The 17,504-nt window shown below is 48.7% G+C and overlaps 1 long non-coding RNA gene across 1 annotated transcript; it reads left to right on the forward strand.

Annotated features, from left to right (window-relative positions):
• Positions 1-1,004: 1,004 nt before the first annotated feature.
• On the forward strand, positions 1,005-4,463 carry LOC120838878. Its single transcript, XR_005715193.3, has 3 exons — positions 1,005-1,261; positions 3,362-3,520; positions 4,151-4,463. It is a non-coding gene; the product is annotated as an uncharacterized LOC120838878 (long non-coding RNA).
• The last annotated feature ends 13,041 nt before the right edge of the window (positions 4,464-17,504 follow it).

A 17,504-nucleotide genomic window follows, 5' to 3' on the forward strand; every position in this document is an offset into this window, starting at 1 on the left:
TATCATAAAGAATGAAGATGATTTACTTAAACTGAGCTAGACGCTTTTCGCTGGCACCTCACGCTTGAAATGTTAGATTCACCCTATCTGCATGTCACTGATATTATCGAGCGCCTCGAACATGAAACCAAGCTTTCGATAAGGGCTGTCCACTTGAATGTAAGGTCAGCCAAAAACAAGATAATCGTTCTTGAAAGCCTCTTTGGCCAGTTCGAAATTCCTTTCAATGAAATTCTCCTAACAGAAACCTGGTATACTAGTGAAAATGACGCATTTCAATTGCCATCCTATGAGAGTTATTGTCTGAATCGTACTTCCAGTCAAAGGGGAGGCGTGTGTGCCCTAATTGAAAAAAAAAATGAAATGTGAGCTGTTATCTAACTTTTGCGTTGTCACCAAAGATTACGAAGTGTTATCTGTACTGACAAAAGATACACTTATTTCTGTAATTTATCGACCGCCCGACGGCAATATTCAACGTTTGTTTGAGTTTTTTGAAACGCTCTTAGGATTTAGTACAGATAGGGGCTTTCGTTTACTGATTTCGAGCGGTTTCGAGAGTATGACTGACCTGACTGACCTGACTGACCTGTCCGCATATGCCTATCCGTTTTTCGTTTGGTTTTTCGAGCATAAATTGTTATGTTAATAATAACTTAAATAATATAAGAATTAGTTCATACAATGTTTATCACGTTATGAATGAGTTACTCTGTGCTCGCAAGGTGTACTCCCCTCGAAGCAATCCATCTCCACCGGAACATTTACACTCGAACTGGCAATAAGCTGCCGTTGTGCATACTTTTTTCAGTTCATACCAGAAACGGCGATCCTATAATTAAAACAATGCTGCAAGTCACATATGAGTTTCAGGTATTTCTGTGCACTTATATTTTAAGGCAGTAGTATTTAGTGGTAATAGTGTTGGTAATTTTCCTTAGGTGTATTGTATCAGCTGCGTGGCAGTCGCTCCTGCAAGGGCTGTCATGCAAAACGTCCTTCAATCCAAAGGTTAATATGGCTGCTCGTGATGCCTTCACCCCGGAGTTTGCATAAATGGTAAAATAATGTAACTTTGGAGTTGTAACATGAAGTGACTAATAATGCTATTCACTCTTTTTGCAGGCTGCGTAAAGTATGCTGTCAGTGCAGGCGTCATGGAAGACCATGCCAAGCTGGGAATGTTGAGTGACGTCAGCTGCAGCAGCAACACAGAGCACCGTCCGTGGGGTCAAAAGGCCCTGCCTCACCCCTCCTTAATGTACCTGGGTTTAACATCGTTCAAAGTTTCAATCCAGACACATGCACTGTGCATTGCTTGGTGTTGCTCGCCAGTTTGCTGAGCTGTGGTTTTCCGCTGTTGGTGAAGATTACTACCGTATTTACTCGAATGTAACGCGACCACGATTTAACGTGAGGGATGACTTTTCACAGTGCAAAAAGAAAAAAAAAAAGAACTCGAATGTAACGCGAGTTAAGTGAGGGGAAAAAAGTACCTTAAAAAGTACTATAATATGGTCCGCGGAAGCCTTTTCGGTCGGGTTTACTCTTGAAGAGCACTTCACGCTGGAGCCTCCACCCACGGATAGTCGATTCTGTCACATCTACCCGACGAGCCGCGGCAGAGTTTCCGATTTCCTCAGCCATTATAATTGCACTTCTTTTAAAGCGGGCGTCGTACTGAGCTCGTCGCGCCGCCATTTGCTCGAGTCCAGTCGCGGAAGCACGTAGCAGAAGCTCACAAAACACGGACAACACAGGCACATGGGTACGGTAACCCTAACAGAAAGAGAAAGCGTTGTGAAGGTAACCCGTAACCCTAACATGGGCGCAACGAGTCGCAAACAAGAATAGGATTGGATTGGCTGTTTCCAGCGTGTGTATGTTGCCAGCACAAGATTGAAAGATCGCGAGGTTTGTCGTAGCCATTTTAAAGAGCCTGTGCTGCGACACCGCCAAGGCAAATTTTCAGGCGTTTCGATTATAACGCGAACCCCCAAATTAGGTAAGGGAAATTTGAAAAAAAACTCGCATTACATTTGAGTAAATACGGTACATTCATGATCCGACGCGGCAAGCAGTCGTAAATGAACGGTCATGTGGCCTGAAGCCACCGCAATGCATTAACCGACCACCGCAGGCCCTGAAGCTGAAGAAATACTGGAAGGCAGCTGAATGGCAGTGCTGGGTGTTTTATTACTGCCAGCCGTGTTTGATGAACATACTGCCAGAACAGCATTTTCAGCATTTTGACCTGTTTGTCTCAGCGTTGTATCTGCTGCATAAAACAGATATAACCACAGAGGATGTGGACGTCAGCACGTCAAAGCTGACAGAGTTTGTCGTCATGACCGAATACCCATATGGTTCAGCCCAAATCCCCTCAAACGCGCACACACTCCTGCACCTTCCCAAGGCAGTTCTGCTTCATGGACCACTATGGGCGCTCTCATGTTCTGCCTAAAAGGCAAATATGGGCCATCTCCTTAAATTGGTTTCATCCTCGAATGGAGTAGCCATTCAGATTGTGTCCCGCACTTTGATGCGAAACTGTTTAAGTTAAAGAGCATGGCTTCGGATGAGGTCCAAGAGTCAATCTCTGGGAACAAACAAAAACAAAGTGAGCTGCAGCTTCTTGGAAAGCCAAGACAGACTCATGAGCACGTTTCCGGACTTGTTGAAGAGCTGACTTCGGGAAGCGTCGCAAAGGTCGTAGAGTACCACAGGGCGCAGGTTTTCGGACACACTGTGCACAGCACCCAGTACCAGCATCCTTCAAAACGTGATTCAAAGGCTCTAAAGATAGGCAACAAGTATGCAAGAGCAGATCATAATTTGTCAGCAACTGATGTTGGCGATAACCCCAAGGCGTACGTCATGTCGTCCATCTATGTCGCGATTCACTTCGGAGGTGCGAGTCACCTAAAACTCCCTAAGAGCAGTCCACGAAGAGCCTGTATGAGCTTCGAGAACCAGTGCATCCATGCATGTATTTAGATATTAAGGGAAACATTATTTTTGCTATGCTCTGCAACAGGTATGAGTTGTCCTAGCTCTGCTTAGTTTGTTTGAAAACTTTTCAATATTTCTGCTTCAATGAGCAAATAAATTATCTAAACTTTACTTACTGCCACCCGTGTGAAATTTTTCTTTTTCTTTTCATTATGTTACCAAACACTGCAAAGAAAGTCTTCAGAAAAAGATATAAATATTTCAAATGTACCACACGAAGCTACCAGAACTAATGAAATGGAGCATACATATAATTTCATTTTTCTATTTTATTCTTCAGTTTTTTTCGCTTCTATGCTAACTAAATAAGAACTGCAGATTACTTTACCTAATGTTTTATATGTTCCAGAGCAACGGTTTCCTCGTCCAAAGGAAAAGCCTACCGAAATGGAAATCCACACTGGAGCCTCAGAGCCACCTCAATGCGGCTTGCCTTGTGGAGTTGGTCAACTCCAGCCAACCCACGCAGTGCCACCTGGACGCCGCAACAGACAAGCTACCTTTTGAGGTGCAGAAGACTCTCCAACATTGAAAGGTGTAACGGCCCTGTAAGGGTAGAATATATCTGGACCTTTTCCGCTGGGTTCTTCATGGAAAGGGCGCAAAGATAGACGGAGGATGGCTTTTGTATCATGAAGCTGATTTCGAACGCCTGAGACTACCGAGCCGGTTGTACGTTCGAGACACCAAATTGGGTGGTGGAGTGGAAATTCAATTTCCCTTGAGGATCAAAGGCAGTCTCCGTCGCCCGAGGGCTTCCGGAGCATTTGTGAACGGGTTTTCACAGGAATACTTGCACATTTACTTTCTAGCGAAAGGTGTGACCACGGTGCTATAATGGCGGAGACAAGCGAATGCGGTGTCGGCGTAAAGCTAGAAGGAGGTTTCATGAGTATTATGCTAACTAACACGCTTGTTAGGCAAGTTCAACACGAAAAGGAGTTGCTAGAGAATTCTTACGTAGAAACACTCCAAAGGCATTGTCCTTGTAACATTTCTCTGCATAATGTAGACTAACAGATAGAGAAGCGGTTGCGATCATTGTGCACAGCTGTGGAAAGCCCGTACAAAAAACTTAAAACACGCGATAAGCCTAATTTTTTGCTGAGGCAACGAAACATGACCATTGGTCTTGCAGCTAATGCCTGTGCTCAAGCGGATGACATGGGGCAGAGCGATTGCGTACCGTCTGAGGCACTGGATGAAACTCTGCAAAAACTATTGGAGGAGAAAATCGCTGAAAACAAGCAACAGAAGACTACAATAACATCGCTGACTTATACAGTCGAGTCAGGGACAGCGCATCTGACCGCAGATGGATTCAAACAGAGCTCCCCCAATCATGAAACAGCTTGGATAGAACATCCACCCTGACCTGGAGCAGAGGAAACTCTGGGATGTGGTCCACAAACTTCACGACCCCAAGAGCCTGAATCGCCGGGAACCCAAGCAGCGGCATCGTTTGCTTGCGTGGCATATCCAACATTCCTAACTCTCCTCATCTTCCTACACGTCCGCGTGTGTCCTAACGTCAGAAACCGGAATTTCCAAAGTTAAAAACCAGATGTTGCGAATATGGGACCCACACTTTTATGCCAAGCTGGCACCAAGTGACTCAAATTGAAAAACGTGCATATTTACAATAATATTGTAACCTGTTCTTGTGAAGCCTCAGCAGCCCATTGCCATTCATTTTTGCGCACGAAACGGTGACTCGCAGAAAAAGTAAGAGGGCAGTGTTACCGGTGTTACCGCCTTTATTTTAACACTGCACACACTTGTAGGCTTGAACCAATGCTGGCTTGCGCTGATGAGGTCTCGGAACCGAAACAAGTGAATCGTGACTGTGTGCGCTACTACCCGACCTTGTTGACCCACCACTTCTGCAAAACGTCACTGCATACTTCCTAGTAAATGCACAAAAATGACATTGATACAATTATCTTGTAGAATATTGCCTTATTAGAGAGTTTTAGTAGACAGTTTTCATCTTCCGCTCCGCTCTGAGGGTGCCAAACTGCGCATGCGCAGCCCGCTTCGCCGGAATGGAAAGCGGAGGTCCAAAAACGCGTTTTAGTAGAGCGTTTTTCTTCAGGGTAAGAGCGTTTTGAGCGGGTTCGAAAAATTTGCTTGCGTAGCCCCACAAGTGGACGTTTATAGTACTAGTAAGACAAAAAAACCTAAGCGTTAACACCAAGAGAGTGAAAGGGAGCGTGATTGTAGAGGTAGTAAAAACGAAGGCGACAATAATGAACACAAAAGAGTAGGCACACACCTGAAGAAATATTAAGCTATAAAATATAAATATAATCATTCCACCTTGTGTGCGAGTGAAGCCGAAGGTATAAGCATGAGCATGTTGCTCAAAACGGTACTTGCACTGCACGAGCGCGCATGCTTATCAAGGACGCTGAAAGGCCAGCACTCGCTGTTGTAGCTTCTGCTCCACTCGAATTAAAACTGAAACAGATTTACTTATTCGAAGTAGAAAAATAAGAGAAAAGGATGAGGTTTGCGCATTGCGAGTACATCCTTTTGCGTAGTACGAGTACAATGTTGCTCAAGGCTAGCAAGGCATCTGCACGATGAATCCCCGCTGTTCTCAAGGAAGGAGACTTCTACTAACGAGATTAAGCTGGCGAGACATTGAATCTATAATTCGTATCCCTTGTGCCATCAAGCCCCGAAGCTTCCTTTCCGAACGCGGTTTGCTGGATATTTCGAACGTAGAAAAGAAACCCTTTAGGAAGCTATCCTGCTTAAAGAAGGATCTGGCTGTTCTGCATGCGGGCCTCCAAATACCAGCACCCGACAGATCGGCGCAGGGTGTTGCCAATCTGGCGAGACGCTTTGCATGGTTCTTCCTCGACTGGCCTATCCCAACCGTCTGTTCGTACTTGGATGAGCGTTTGGACGGAACTTGTCGGTGTTCTTCAGTCCTGTGAACCTCATTGTGGGTCACATCAACGAGAGGTTCGGCCACCTGCTTGCTGACATGAACAAACATAGGTGGTTGACCCTGGCGAAACTAGAGCTGTGCTCACAGGTGAGACCCTGCATGGTTTGTGTAAATTTCGCGTTTCCATTTTTTCTAACACAGCTGCTCTGTCTGGTGAAAAGTTACTTTTTTCTATACGCCAAAGGTGTACATGGGCAGTGTCAGGCCAAGTCACGACGAGCGCGTTCGTAATCTGTGAGTATTAGTAGGCCACTTTTATGAGCCCCCTTTGCTCTACTTTACGCTCTGCGAGAAGCATCGTCCCCACTGCGCATGCGTGGCCCGCTCTGAGTTGGAGCGTATAGTTAGCGGAGTGAGCGTGCGCTCCGCTTCACAAGTTGTAGAGCGGACTGCCCTCAGCGTCCTTAGCGTGATCGCTTGGATCTCAAGATGGCTGCACTTACTCAACACGCGTCAATGTTTTTGACCGTGACCTGAGCTTGAAAGAGGTCGAATCAAGAAGTAAAGCGTACGCCCCGCGCGTAAAAAGTAAACCATTCGATTTGAGTTCTATGTAACACAAAACAGCATAATCAAACGAAGTGAACGAGTATCACTTTGCAACCAGCACGGCGTCGGTAAAGTCGTCGCGTTTTGTGGACGTCCTATGGCTATGCAGTCAGATGTACGGGTGCGCGTGCTTGAACGCCAATTATATCTGTGCATGCGCCCTCCTGCCGAAAATGCCACTGAAAGCTGACCACGAGCATAGCGCTCGCAAGCTGCACCAAAGAAACCATTCATCTCAGCTTTATTTATTCACACTCGCTCGCAACTTTTGAATTGTTTAACTTTCCTCAGGAAATGTTTGCATTGGATTTCCTTGGTAGATTTAGAAAATAATAGAAACTTGAATGCAGCCTTTTTAAAAGTGCAACCCATTGTGCCGCTAGTCTTCGAGGCCGCCTTATTTTGGCCAAGTGTCTAGGGAGCAAGAGAGCTACGTCATTGTTTGTCGCGAATGCGAGTCTAAATGTATTAGACACGAATGCTGCGTCAATACTGAATATGAAATGGGTTCTAGTCACAAGTCTCGCACTAAAAGCGATGCCCAAAATATGGCGGCCGAATATGTTACCCGGTGGTGTTTTGAGAAGAGTTACCATAACGGTCGAAAGAATATTCCACGTCAATTTTTTGTCTGGTGAAAACCAGACAGGCATAAACAATGCAAAATTTAGCAAACACAACCCTGGACTTCTAAGCAATAGTGGTAGATTAGAACAGTTTTCAGAAGTTTTGTTTTGAATTCCGGCGTAGCGGGCCTCGCATGCACAGTTTGACGGCCTCAAACCTTAGCAGAATTAAGGAACAACTATATATATATATATATATATTAATTTACGATATCCAGTTTTCTACAACCTTACAATGGAAATACGCTTTATCTTAGAGGAGTAACAAGTCCCATATCACATGTTTTGGTAGTGTTTAAATACTGCCGTGTTGTAAGAGTGTTTTTCTTTGTCTTTTTTATTAGGCCGTCAAGGACAAGGGAACACCCCTGAACAACTGTTGGGGTTTTGTTGACCGCACAGCATGCCCATATGCCGTCCATCAAAAAAATTAGAAGAAGACCACAAGAGGGTGCTCGTCGTGAAGCACCAGGCAGTGATGTGCGCAGACGGCATAATTTGACGGCTGGACGAAACCTACAAAGACCATGGGCATTTTCTTGTTTGTTTAATATTAAAATGCATAAAATTATCACAGTAAATCATGTTCAAGCTTTTGTACTGAGCGAAATACCTGTCCAACTGGGCTGAAAGGCATCTAGAAATATTTTAATAAAAAATGTTTACTAACGACTCCCATTTTACTTCTCAGATGTGCGTGTGAATATTGCATCTAACCAAATTACAGTGTTACTGTTGAATTCAGCATGGTAAGAGTAGACTATGTTGCGTGGCCTTCTATTGCAAGGAAAGACCGTAGCACAAGTGAGGCAGAAACTGGGCAGGAGCTTAAGCTGAAAAACGCACTTTCATAAACACACAAAAGAAATTAAGAAAAGTGTATAGTCAAGCAAAATGGTATCATGTCACCCCCCAAGGCAGATAGATACACTGCGCTCCACTGTTAATACGAACACGAAAAAAATCGCTTTTATTTCCAGTTTATTTCTTTGACAGCTATTGAAAAAGCTGAAAATTTGTCGCTCAGATTAGTGCTCTAAACGAGCGCTTTATTCCACACCAATAGGCAAATGTCAGCCCCTCGAATTTAAGGTAAAAAAATGAAAACAGGATATTGAATGCTCCCGCTAACAGTGTCGCGCAGTGTACATAAACAACAAGGCACCATATCACAAACCGAAGCATACGAAGAAGAAAAGACTCATTTCATTGGGGAAAAAAAAAAGTAGAGATATAAATGGAGCACTCGCTTTCGCTAATTTTCACTGTCTTGCTGCCTGAAGTAACCAAACAAAATAACTGTCCGTTTGCCGACTGCTTTAATCTTTGGTCTTTAACCTTTAATTTTTGGCTCTGGAGAGCCCCGGCACCGCGGAAAGCAGCAGCCCGTACCACAGAGGCCCGCGGTGCCGCGTCTAGGGAACATGGTAATGTGATGAGTATATACGTGCAAGATGACGACGACGTGGGTTGTTGGTATTGGGGAGGGTGGCAGTCCGATTCGCAGAAGTCCAGACTTCGTGGAGGCGGGTTGGGCGGGTGAGCAGCGAGCTAAGAGGATCTTGCACGCCGTTCGATCAGTGCATGAAGGAGCACCAGGAACATAATGGCGCTATTGCTCACTGGGGTCCACTGGGGTCGAAGAATCATGCCCCAAGGAGGTAGTCCAGCCGAAGTAGAAGCTGCCGCCTCCGAGGAACCGAGGCCCAGGGCTCAGATTGAGACACCGCCGACGCCCGGTGTGTCATCCTCTCAACGTCGTCGTCGTCATCTCGCATAGAAAAATCGAGCCCGCTGGCTTAGACAAGGCAGCACCTGTTCCCACCGTTCAGGGGCCGCGAAAGGATTGCGGCCAGCGATTTCTCGAAGCAGCCAGAGGTTCTTGACCACCGTGAAACGTTTTCTGGGGGACGCCTTTCAAACAAAGTCATCGCAGCGTCTAAGTGCAGCGAGCTTCATAAGGGTCAAGCGCGCTCCCAAGCATGATTTCAAATAGCGAGCACCCACCTTTCCAGAAAAGCAGCATCTAGTGAACCTTTACTGAGAGTGGAACGTACTTCTTAAAATGGCGACGATAGCGGAGCTGACGCTCCATGCTCAAATCCCAGAGCGGGTCGCGCATGCGCGATGGCCACTCCGCTTTCCATAGAGCGGAGCGGGAAACCGAAAAAGGTCTACAAAAACTCTCTATTTAGTAACAAATATGTCAATATCATTTAAAAAAAAAAAAATTTGGCGTGACAAAAACAATACCAACTTTTAAGTCAGGCAACAAAGTATTTTTGCCGAATCTTTGCTTATTCTTTAGAAAAGTTCAACAAAACTTTGGCTTGGCCGAGTCCCAAGATTCAGCGCCAAATTTTTTATTTGGCAAAAGTTTGGTCCATCATTAGTTCTTAGTCAAAGTGTATGGTATTTGCGAAACACACCTGTGCTTGACTGTCCACTCAAAGGGTTTTGGGCTGCACAATTGTAAGGCTATAACAATTGATCTAAGTAGCAACCCACTGCTATTTTGATCCACTGTTGAGTGCCAACCTCATGCCACTTAAGGCCTTTTGTTTGTGATTCAGATTCTTAACGTCTCCAAACAATATTTGAACCAAGCTGCCATCCCGTATGTGGAGGCCATGCCGGGCCAGAAGAAGGTTCGTGCGAACTCTCTCGTGCCAGAACAACAAGTGCCTTTTGTTCTGTCGAAAATAACACACGAAGCCGCGCCCGCGGTGGCACAGGGTTGCCTGCGGCAATCACGTACGCGAGGGTTGTGCCCTCTACATCTCCCCCCTCAGAATCACACTAAAGGTCCAACTTCCTGGGACGCACCACCCGTCGGCCACACCTGGTTCTTTGCACAGGTGAGGTATCCAAGTCAGGTTCGTTGCGCCGGAGGTTGTGGCTCGTAGGCGAAGGTGGCTGCTGAGGTTGAGCCGATCCTTGAGCTGCAGGTGCCACCAACTCTTGAGGAGGAACCAGTCCTTGAGGAAGAGCCAGTCCTTGAGATGCAGGTGCAGGTGGTTGCCGAGGGGAAGCCCGTTCCTGCGCTGCAGGTGCCGCCGGTTCTTGAGAAGGAGCCAGACCTTGAACCTCTTCTCTCGCAGTTGGGTCTTCACTGCCTGTCCTGAAAGGCACCAAGTTTCTCCGGTTGCGCTGCCAGATTGCTCCCTCATCTGTTTCCACCACGTACGACCTGGGACGTTGCGCTGGACTGAGAACAGTAGCCTTTACCCGTCCCGGACGAACCCAGACGCGGGTACCATCTTCCAGCGGCGAGAGGCTTCTAGCTTGATGGCGGCGATCAAAGTCGGTGACTTGCCGACGTTTGAGCTTCGCGGCCTTGGTGGCCACCTCCTCCTGCGGCTTGCTACTTGGCACCAACAGTCTCCCTTCCTTGGGAAGTCTGGTGCGGAGTCGGCGCCCCATCAACAATTGTGCCGGACTGAAACCTGAGGGTCCGGGGGTATCTCGGTAGTTGAGCAAAGCCATGCACGGATCGTGCGCCTTGCGTAGCAAGTTCTTCACCGTGCGCACCATGCGCTCTGCCTCCCCATTGGACTGTGGGAAGTTGGGGCTGCTTGTCTGGTGTAAGATTCCGTACGATGCCATGAACCGAGCGAACTCGTGGGACTGGAAGGGTGGTCCGTTGTCTGAACGCAGGGTGGAGGGGATGCCGTGACGAGCGAAAATGCTCTTGAGCACTTGGATGACATGCCCAGCTGTTGCAGAGTTGAGCGAGACCACTTCCGGATAACTGGAATAGTAGTCGACCACGAGGAGGTAAGTCTGTCGGTTCAGGTGAAACAAGTCAGCGCCCAGAAAGTCCCAAGGTAGACTTGGAAGCTGCATGCTCCGAAGTGGCTCTGCTGGATTGTCTCGGTACGACGTGCACTGTTCACATTGTGCCACGAGTGCTGCTATATCGGCGTTGATACTTGGCCACCATACTGATTCCCGGGCCCGAGCCTTGCATCTGTTAATGCCTTGGTGACCTTCATGAATCAAAGTCAGCGCTGTCGCAAGTTGCACTGCTGGTACCACAATGCGAGTGCCTTTCAAGAGTAAACCATCAGAAACCGAAAGTTTGTCCAACACGCTTGCATACTTCGTCAGGTGAAGCGGTAACTTTGACTTCGGAGGGAACCCGTTATGGCACATCGATGCGAGTGCGCGACACTCCCCGTCGCTTGCTTGAGCAGTTTGAAGGTCCTCCAGCTGTAGAGATGCTGCTTCTGATGAGGTTTGAGGGACTTCCGCAGCAAACACTTCGATTGTGTCTACAGGACGAGACGAATCGGCAATTTCCGTTGGCATACGAGACAGGGTGTCCGCTGTTGCGAGAAGCTTCCCAGGGACATATGACATTGTGAACTGGTACCGCATCACCTTCAGTCGAAGGCGCTGGATACGTGGAGGTACCACGTCCAGGTCCATCTTGCCAAACAGTGAGACCAGAGGCAGGTGATCTGTCTCTACGTCGAAGACCAACCCACGGAGGAACTCGTCGAACCGTTGAATAGCCCATACAGCTGCCAGGGCTTCCTTCTCCGTTTGGCTATAACGTAATTCAGTCGCTGTAAGGGACCTCGACGCAAAAGCAACCGGTCTTCTTTCGCCGGAAGGCTGAGTTTGTAGAAAGACTGCCCCCAAGCCAAATGAACTGGCATCTGCTGAGACGACTGTTGGGTACGCCGGATGATACTTCGCCATACAGCGGTCCGAGACGAGCATCAGCTTGAGCTTGGTGAATGCTGTTTCTTGTTCGTGAGACCAGTTCCACGCAGCATTCTTGCTGAGGAGCGCTCGGATAGGAGCTGCAACGTCCGAAACGTGCGGAAGGAAACGCCCGAGGTGGTTCACCATGCCAAGGAGGCGTCTTGCACCTGCAATGTCAGTTGGCGCACTCATCTCCTTGATCGCTTGGAGCTTGCTTGGGTCAGGACGGCAGTGATGTGATTGGCCTAGGCCATTTTGGAGCACCTTTTGGAGCAGCCAAAACAGTGTTTTGGAGCAGCAAAAGTGGCCTTTGGCGCAGCCAAAACAGTGTTTTGGAGCAGCAAAAGCGGCTTTTGGAGCAGCCAAAACAGTGTTTCGGTGCAGAAAAAGTGGCTTTTGGAGCAGATATTCTTAGCAAAATAAATATTTGTTCTAAGTGCTGGACAAACGAAGGGCACTTTGTGTTGTGTTGCGACGTGTTGTGACGGAACTCGCTGCTTGTGTTTTTACTGCTGAGACATCCCGCAAGTATACAGTGCTGTAAGGGTTGCCGAGCAATTCCGAAAAAAACACTTGCCACCGTTTTACTGGCTCCCGACGCGCCAGATTTTTACAAAAAGTAAGCAAACATAAAACAATAGATTGCGAACATTCCGGATGGTGTCTCTGTCGTGCAATCATGTTCACATGCATGTGAGGGCAACTTCGGCAGGCTTGCAATTGCACGTGCTTCTTCGCGCGCGCGGAGACAACGCGGCTGTTCATTCGAAACCGAGACAATGCCACTCCGCTCCGTCGCCAACTGGTTCCCAAAATAGTATGCAAAATGTAACTGTCCATCACATGGCTTTAAACAGTCCAGCGGCGCGTGCTTGCCAGACCGGCAGGCAAGGTACAGGCTAAACACGCACAAAAAAAAAAAAAAAAAAGAACCTGGGCGCATTGGTGTATGACATCGTGAGCCAGGGTCAAAAAGTTCTTGTAACGCTTTGTGCAACGACTGAACTCGTCACAAATAAGCGCGCTGTGCGGGTTCAGCGTACAGGCACTATCTTCTTTGCTTTAGCTCACTTCAACTTTCTGTCACGGCAGATTTTTCACGTACCGGGGTCCCTCTCGAAAGAAAGCCCACCAAAAGAAACCTAAATAATCAATGCTGAGCCAAGCAGTCTTTGAGTTAAATAGGGACTTTTGTAGCAGCGTATGATTTAAACAACAACAGGAATGTCGATGCGTTTCAGTTTAGGAAGTGCCATATCTGCAGCGATGTGGGGACAGCAACACATGACGTCGCGCGACCAAGGCGATTGTGGTCGCGTGATCGCTTCAGCTCACAAAGTAACTCTCACGGCGCAAAAACGTGGTTTTGTTTCACAGCATGGCGGCATGTCCGGCACCCGGCACACCAACGTCGGAGCGTCCTCGCACACGCCCACGTCTATCGTTGAAATTTTTTGAAAAAGACGCGAAACGAGATTCTTCGGACGACGAGAGCACGAAACGCGAGACGGCGGGAAAAGCCATGCAAGACCGGATAGACGATTGATGCAGTATACGTTGTGTTGGGCGGCCGCTTGCGCTACCTAGCTCACGCATGCTCAATAACGGTTCCCAGTTAAGTTTCAGTTTTGAAAGGCGACTAAAATGGTCCTTTGGCGCAAGCTTGGCGCAGATTACCCATATTTTGGCAAAATGTAGCAGGATGTAGCAGGGTTAACTCCTTGGCGCAGTTTGGCGCAATTGGCGCAGCAATCACATCACTGGGACGGATGCCCCTTGCAGATACCATCACCCCCAGGAAGGAAACCTCGCTCTGGCAGAAGCAGCACTTCTTCTCGTTCAAAGTGATGCCTGCGCGGGATAGTCGCATCAGGACTTGCTGCAGGCGGGAGTCGTGTTCTTCGAGAGTGCGTCCGAAGACAAGTATGTCGTCTATCATGCACACAGTGCCTTCCAGGCCTTCCAAAATCCTGGACATCTGCTTCTGGAAAAATTCGGGCGCAGAGGTGATGCCGAAGGGCATCCGACGGAAGCAGTAGCGTCCGAAAGGTGTGATAAATGTGGCGAGTTCTTGCGATTCTTCCGCCAACTTCACCTGGTAGAAGCCTGATTTAGCGTCCAACTTGGAGAACACCGTTGCGTCTCCCAGCAGGCCCAGGACCTGGTCGACCGTGGGAAGGATGTGGCGTTCTCGCAGGACCACCCGGTTTAACTTCGTAAGGTCCAAGAACAGCCTGTGGCCCCCAGTGGCTTTGGGGACGACCACCAGTCCGGCGCATCATGGCGTTGGCGTGTCAACTCGGCGAATGACACCTTCTTGTTCCATCTTCTGCAGTTCCTTGCGGACGACTTCCCGCAACGGAATGGGGATGCGCCTTGCCACGCTAAGAGAAAATGGAACAGCGTCTGGCTGGAGACGGATCTTGTATTCTTCAGAGAGAGATCTGAGGCCATTAAACAGCTTGTCACAAGTCTGAGAAGAGACTTTGACGGTAGGAGGGTCCTTTTCTTTCGATGAGACGCCGTCGACGAATTTGACGACTTGAAGTGCCTGAATGGCTGGAAGGCCCAAAAGAGGCACGGAGAGAGATTTTACCACATATAGTCTTTGCTGGGTTGACTTGCCTCTCCACAGCAAAGTGGCCATGAAGGACCCAAGAACGTTGAGTGGCTGCTGCCCTGGCCCGAAGAGAGTGTCGTCCACCTTGTCGAGGGACGGCGGCAGGTGGGGGAAGGTGTTCGAGACGGCTGAAACTTCGGCTCCCGAGTCAACCTTGAACACTTCCGTGTAGTCGTTGACAGTTACTTCCACAAACTTGCCTTGGTCGGAGTTGCGAACGGCGTACAAACCCAGCTCTGCCACCTGGGTCGACCGTTTCTTCCGGGAACGGCAGACGTCCGCGAAATGGCCTTTTTTCTTGCAGTGGTTGCACAACGAGTTGCGGGCGGGGCATTCCGAGCAAGCGTGTGAAGCGCGGCCGCAGTAGCCGCACGAGCTAGAGCTTGAGGTGCGCTTGTCGCGTGCTGAGCTGTACTTGACGCGTCCCGCTTGTGGCTGCCGAGACTTGGCAGCGTCGAGGCTCACCGGTCGAGACTGCGTGTCGTGGCCTGCGAGCTGGTCTCTCTGCTTTTGGGCGTCTTCTGCTTGTCTCGCCTGCACCCATGCTTCTTTGAGGGTTAACTTGGGGTTGCGGCAGAGCTGGTCCCCAAGGCGAGCGTCGCATAAGCCTACGATGAAGCGGTCGCGGACAAGGCGTTCCACGACCTCGGGTGACGGGTAGTTGCATCTCTTGCAGAGCTTGCAGAGTTCCGCATAGTAGCTGTCCACCGTTTCCCCCGGCTGCTGGACTCGCCGGTGAAACTGCGCCGACTCGTACACCTCGTTGAGGGGGTGAACGAAAGGGGCCGTAAACTTCTCTACGACCACGTTGTAGTCCGTAGGAGCGTCGCGGAGGCCGAACGTCGCAAGAAGAGGACGAGCTTCCGGCCCCATGCAATAATGAAGTGTGCGGACCTGAACTTCTCCCGACGCCTGTCGAAGACCGGAAGCGAAGGCGTAGTCCTCGAAAAGGCTTAGCCACGTCGGCCAGGAACCGGCGTTCTCGAAGTCGAAGCGGTCGGGCTGATGCAGAGAAAGACGTTGCCATGAAGGCTTGGCGCCGTTTCCTTCGTCGTCAGGCATGGCAGCGAGCAGGACGGCAGCGAGCAGGAACACGGCGGTCGAAAGCCGGGCGACGGGCGAGCGAACTACGCAGTTACGGCGGAGACGATTCATACGGAGGCGAGGCCTACTTCGTTAGGCATAACGTTTAGCACTTCTGACACCATGTGGAGGCCATGCCGGGCCAGAAGAAGGTTCGTGCGAACTCTCTCGTGCCAGAAAAACAAGTGCCTTTTATTCTGTCGAAAATAACAGACGAAGCCGCCCCCGCGGTGGCACAGGGTTGCCTGCGGCAATCACGTACGCGAGGGTTGCGCCCTCTACACCGTACACAGATAATACCTCGCTTACAGCACTTGTTTCACCTGCCACTTGCCACCACATCATCCAGATTTACCTTGCCCAGGTCGAGTAATGGGCTACAAATAACTAGCTGCAGCTAATCCCCGTCAAAGGTAGCACAAAACACTTTTAAAAGCCCGCAAACATCTTAAAAAACGACATTGACTCAGACTTAGGTGAACCCACAAATCAATGGGCACCAATGTTGGTGTTTCTGTTCACCTATAGTCACGAGTCGCACCTAATATACAACAGTCAGCAGTGCTGCACAGTAAAAGGGTACTCCGACGATTTTTCCATGACCTCCGATTCGCCTGAAAATTGGCTCAACCGACAAGTAATCACATCAGAAGAATTTAGTAAAATATTTAAGAAATCTTTTATTTTTAGTTACTGAATTTTGATGTCGCTTTGTTTGAGTGTTTTTCAATATGCAGTATGGATGAATGGATGGATGCTAATAGCTGCATCCTTTATAACAAACAGTGGCTTGCACCACCCGGCCAAGGAGCCGAAAGTATGATTCCTCCCCTCACCCTTCTAATCCGATTTCCTTCCCCACTGAATTTTTGTAATTATCCCCAGGCAGTGTGTGTCATTGCCAGGACGACCTTTAAAGGATTGGGGAAAAAGAAACCAAAAGCATCACTCTCACCTTCCCTCCCGGCGAGGGAGTAGCCAATTTTCCTCTGGCCAAACCTTGTCGGCGTTACCCCAACACCGGGCCCCACTAGGAGACAGGATTGAGACTTTGTGCCGGAGCCACGCGGGAGGGAGTCTCAATGTTCTTCTGTCCCACCTGTTCCCAGCTTTGCTAGGTAGTTAAGTGTCATTTAATTCTACCTAGATAATTTCTATCAGTCTTCTGATCTCCTTTGTTATTGTAATGCCCTTATCATACATTTTTCCATCAATGTCTGCAAACCCTAGCACCTGGCCAAATCCGTCGCCCCGGACAAGTAGGGTGGTTCATCCATATCTCTAAGATGTGTCCTCTGTCAGTCCATACGCTACAAAAGTTTCATAACTTCATTTTCCGGCAGTCTCTACTCACTTCTTTCCATTTCTGCCCCCTGCATGTTTATATATCCTGTATTAAGCTGCTTCTTTTTCCCTTTCCTGAGAGACTTCCTTTCACCCTTTCTGGCTCCTCCCACCCCATTTGAACCCTCCCTTACCCAAGGGTTCTGTCAGCTCCCAAAAAAAGCCTTTGCTTTACCAACCATCTTTTGCCCCACCCGCACCCCCGTCAGCTCCTCATAGTGAATGCCGCCTCGACCTAAGAGGGCGACTGGACTCTCCTGATATACCTCACTGTTCCCATGCATCATTTCATAGCCATTCTTGGAACTAAGCCTCTTGATGGTCCAGTCGGCCTCCTGGACTGTCCTCTCTGTCCCCACTCCTCGGTCCCTGAAGTTCCAGAATGTCGCACATCAAAATGCACACCACCTCGAAGGTTAAGATCCTCGTCTGCCTCACACCCTCCTCGATGTGGGTGGCCAGTTCCCCTCCCTTTCTGCCGAGGACACAATTTAGTCCCGCGTGAACTACAACCAAGTTTTGAGATTAATCTGGTAGGGGGTCTCTATGGGCAACATTGGTAATTGCATTTCTCCTGTGACGTCACGCGAAGGAATGC

This window comes from Ixodes scapularis, unplaced genomic scaffold (assembly GCF_016920785.2).
Source record: "Ixodes scapularis isolate PalLabHiFi unplaced genomic scaffold, ASM1692078v2 PGA_scaffold13__105_contigs__length_92229423, whole genome shotgun sequence".
Taxonomy (NCBI): domain Eukaryota; kingdom Metazoa; phylum Arthropoda; class Arachnida; order Ixodida; family Ixodidae; genus Ixodes; species Ixodes scapularis.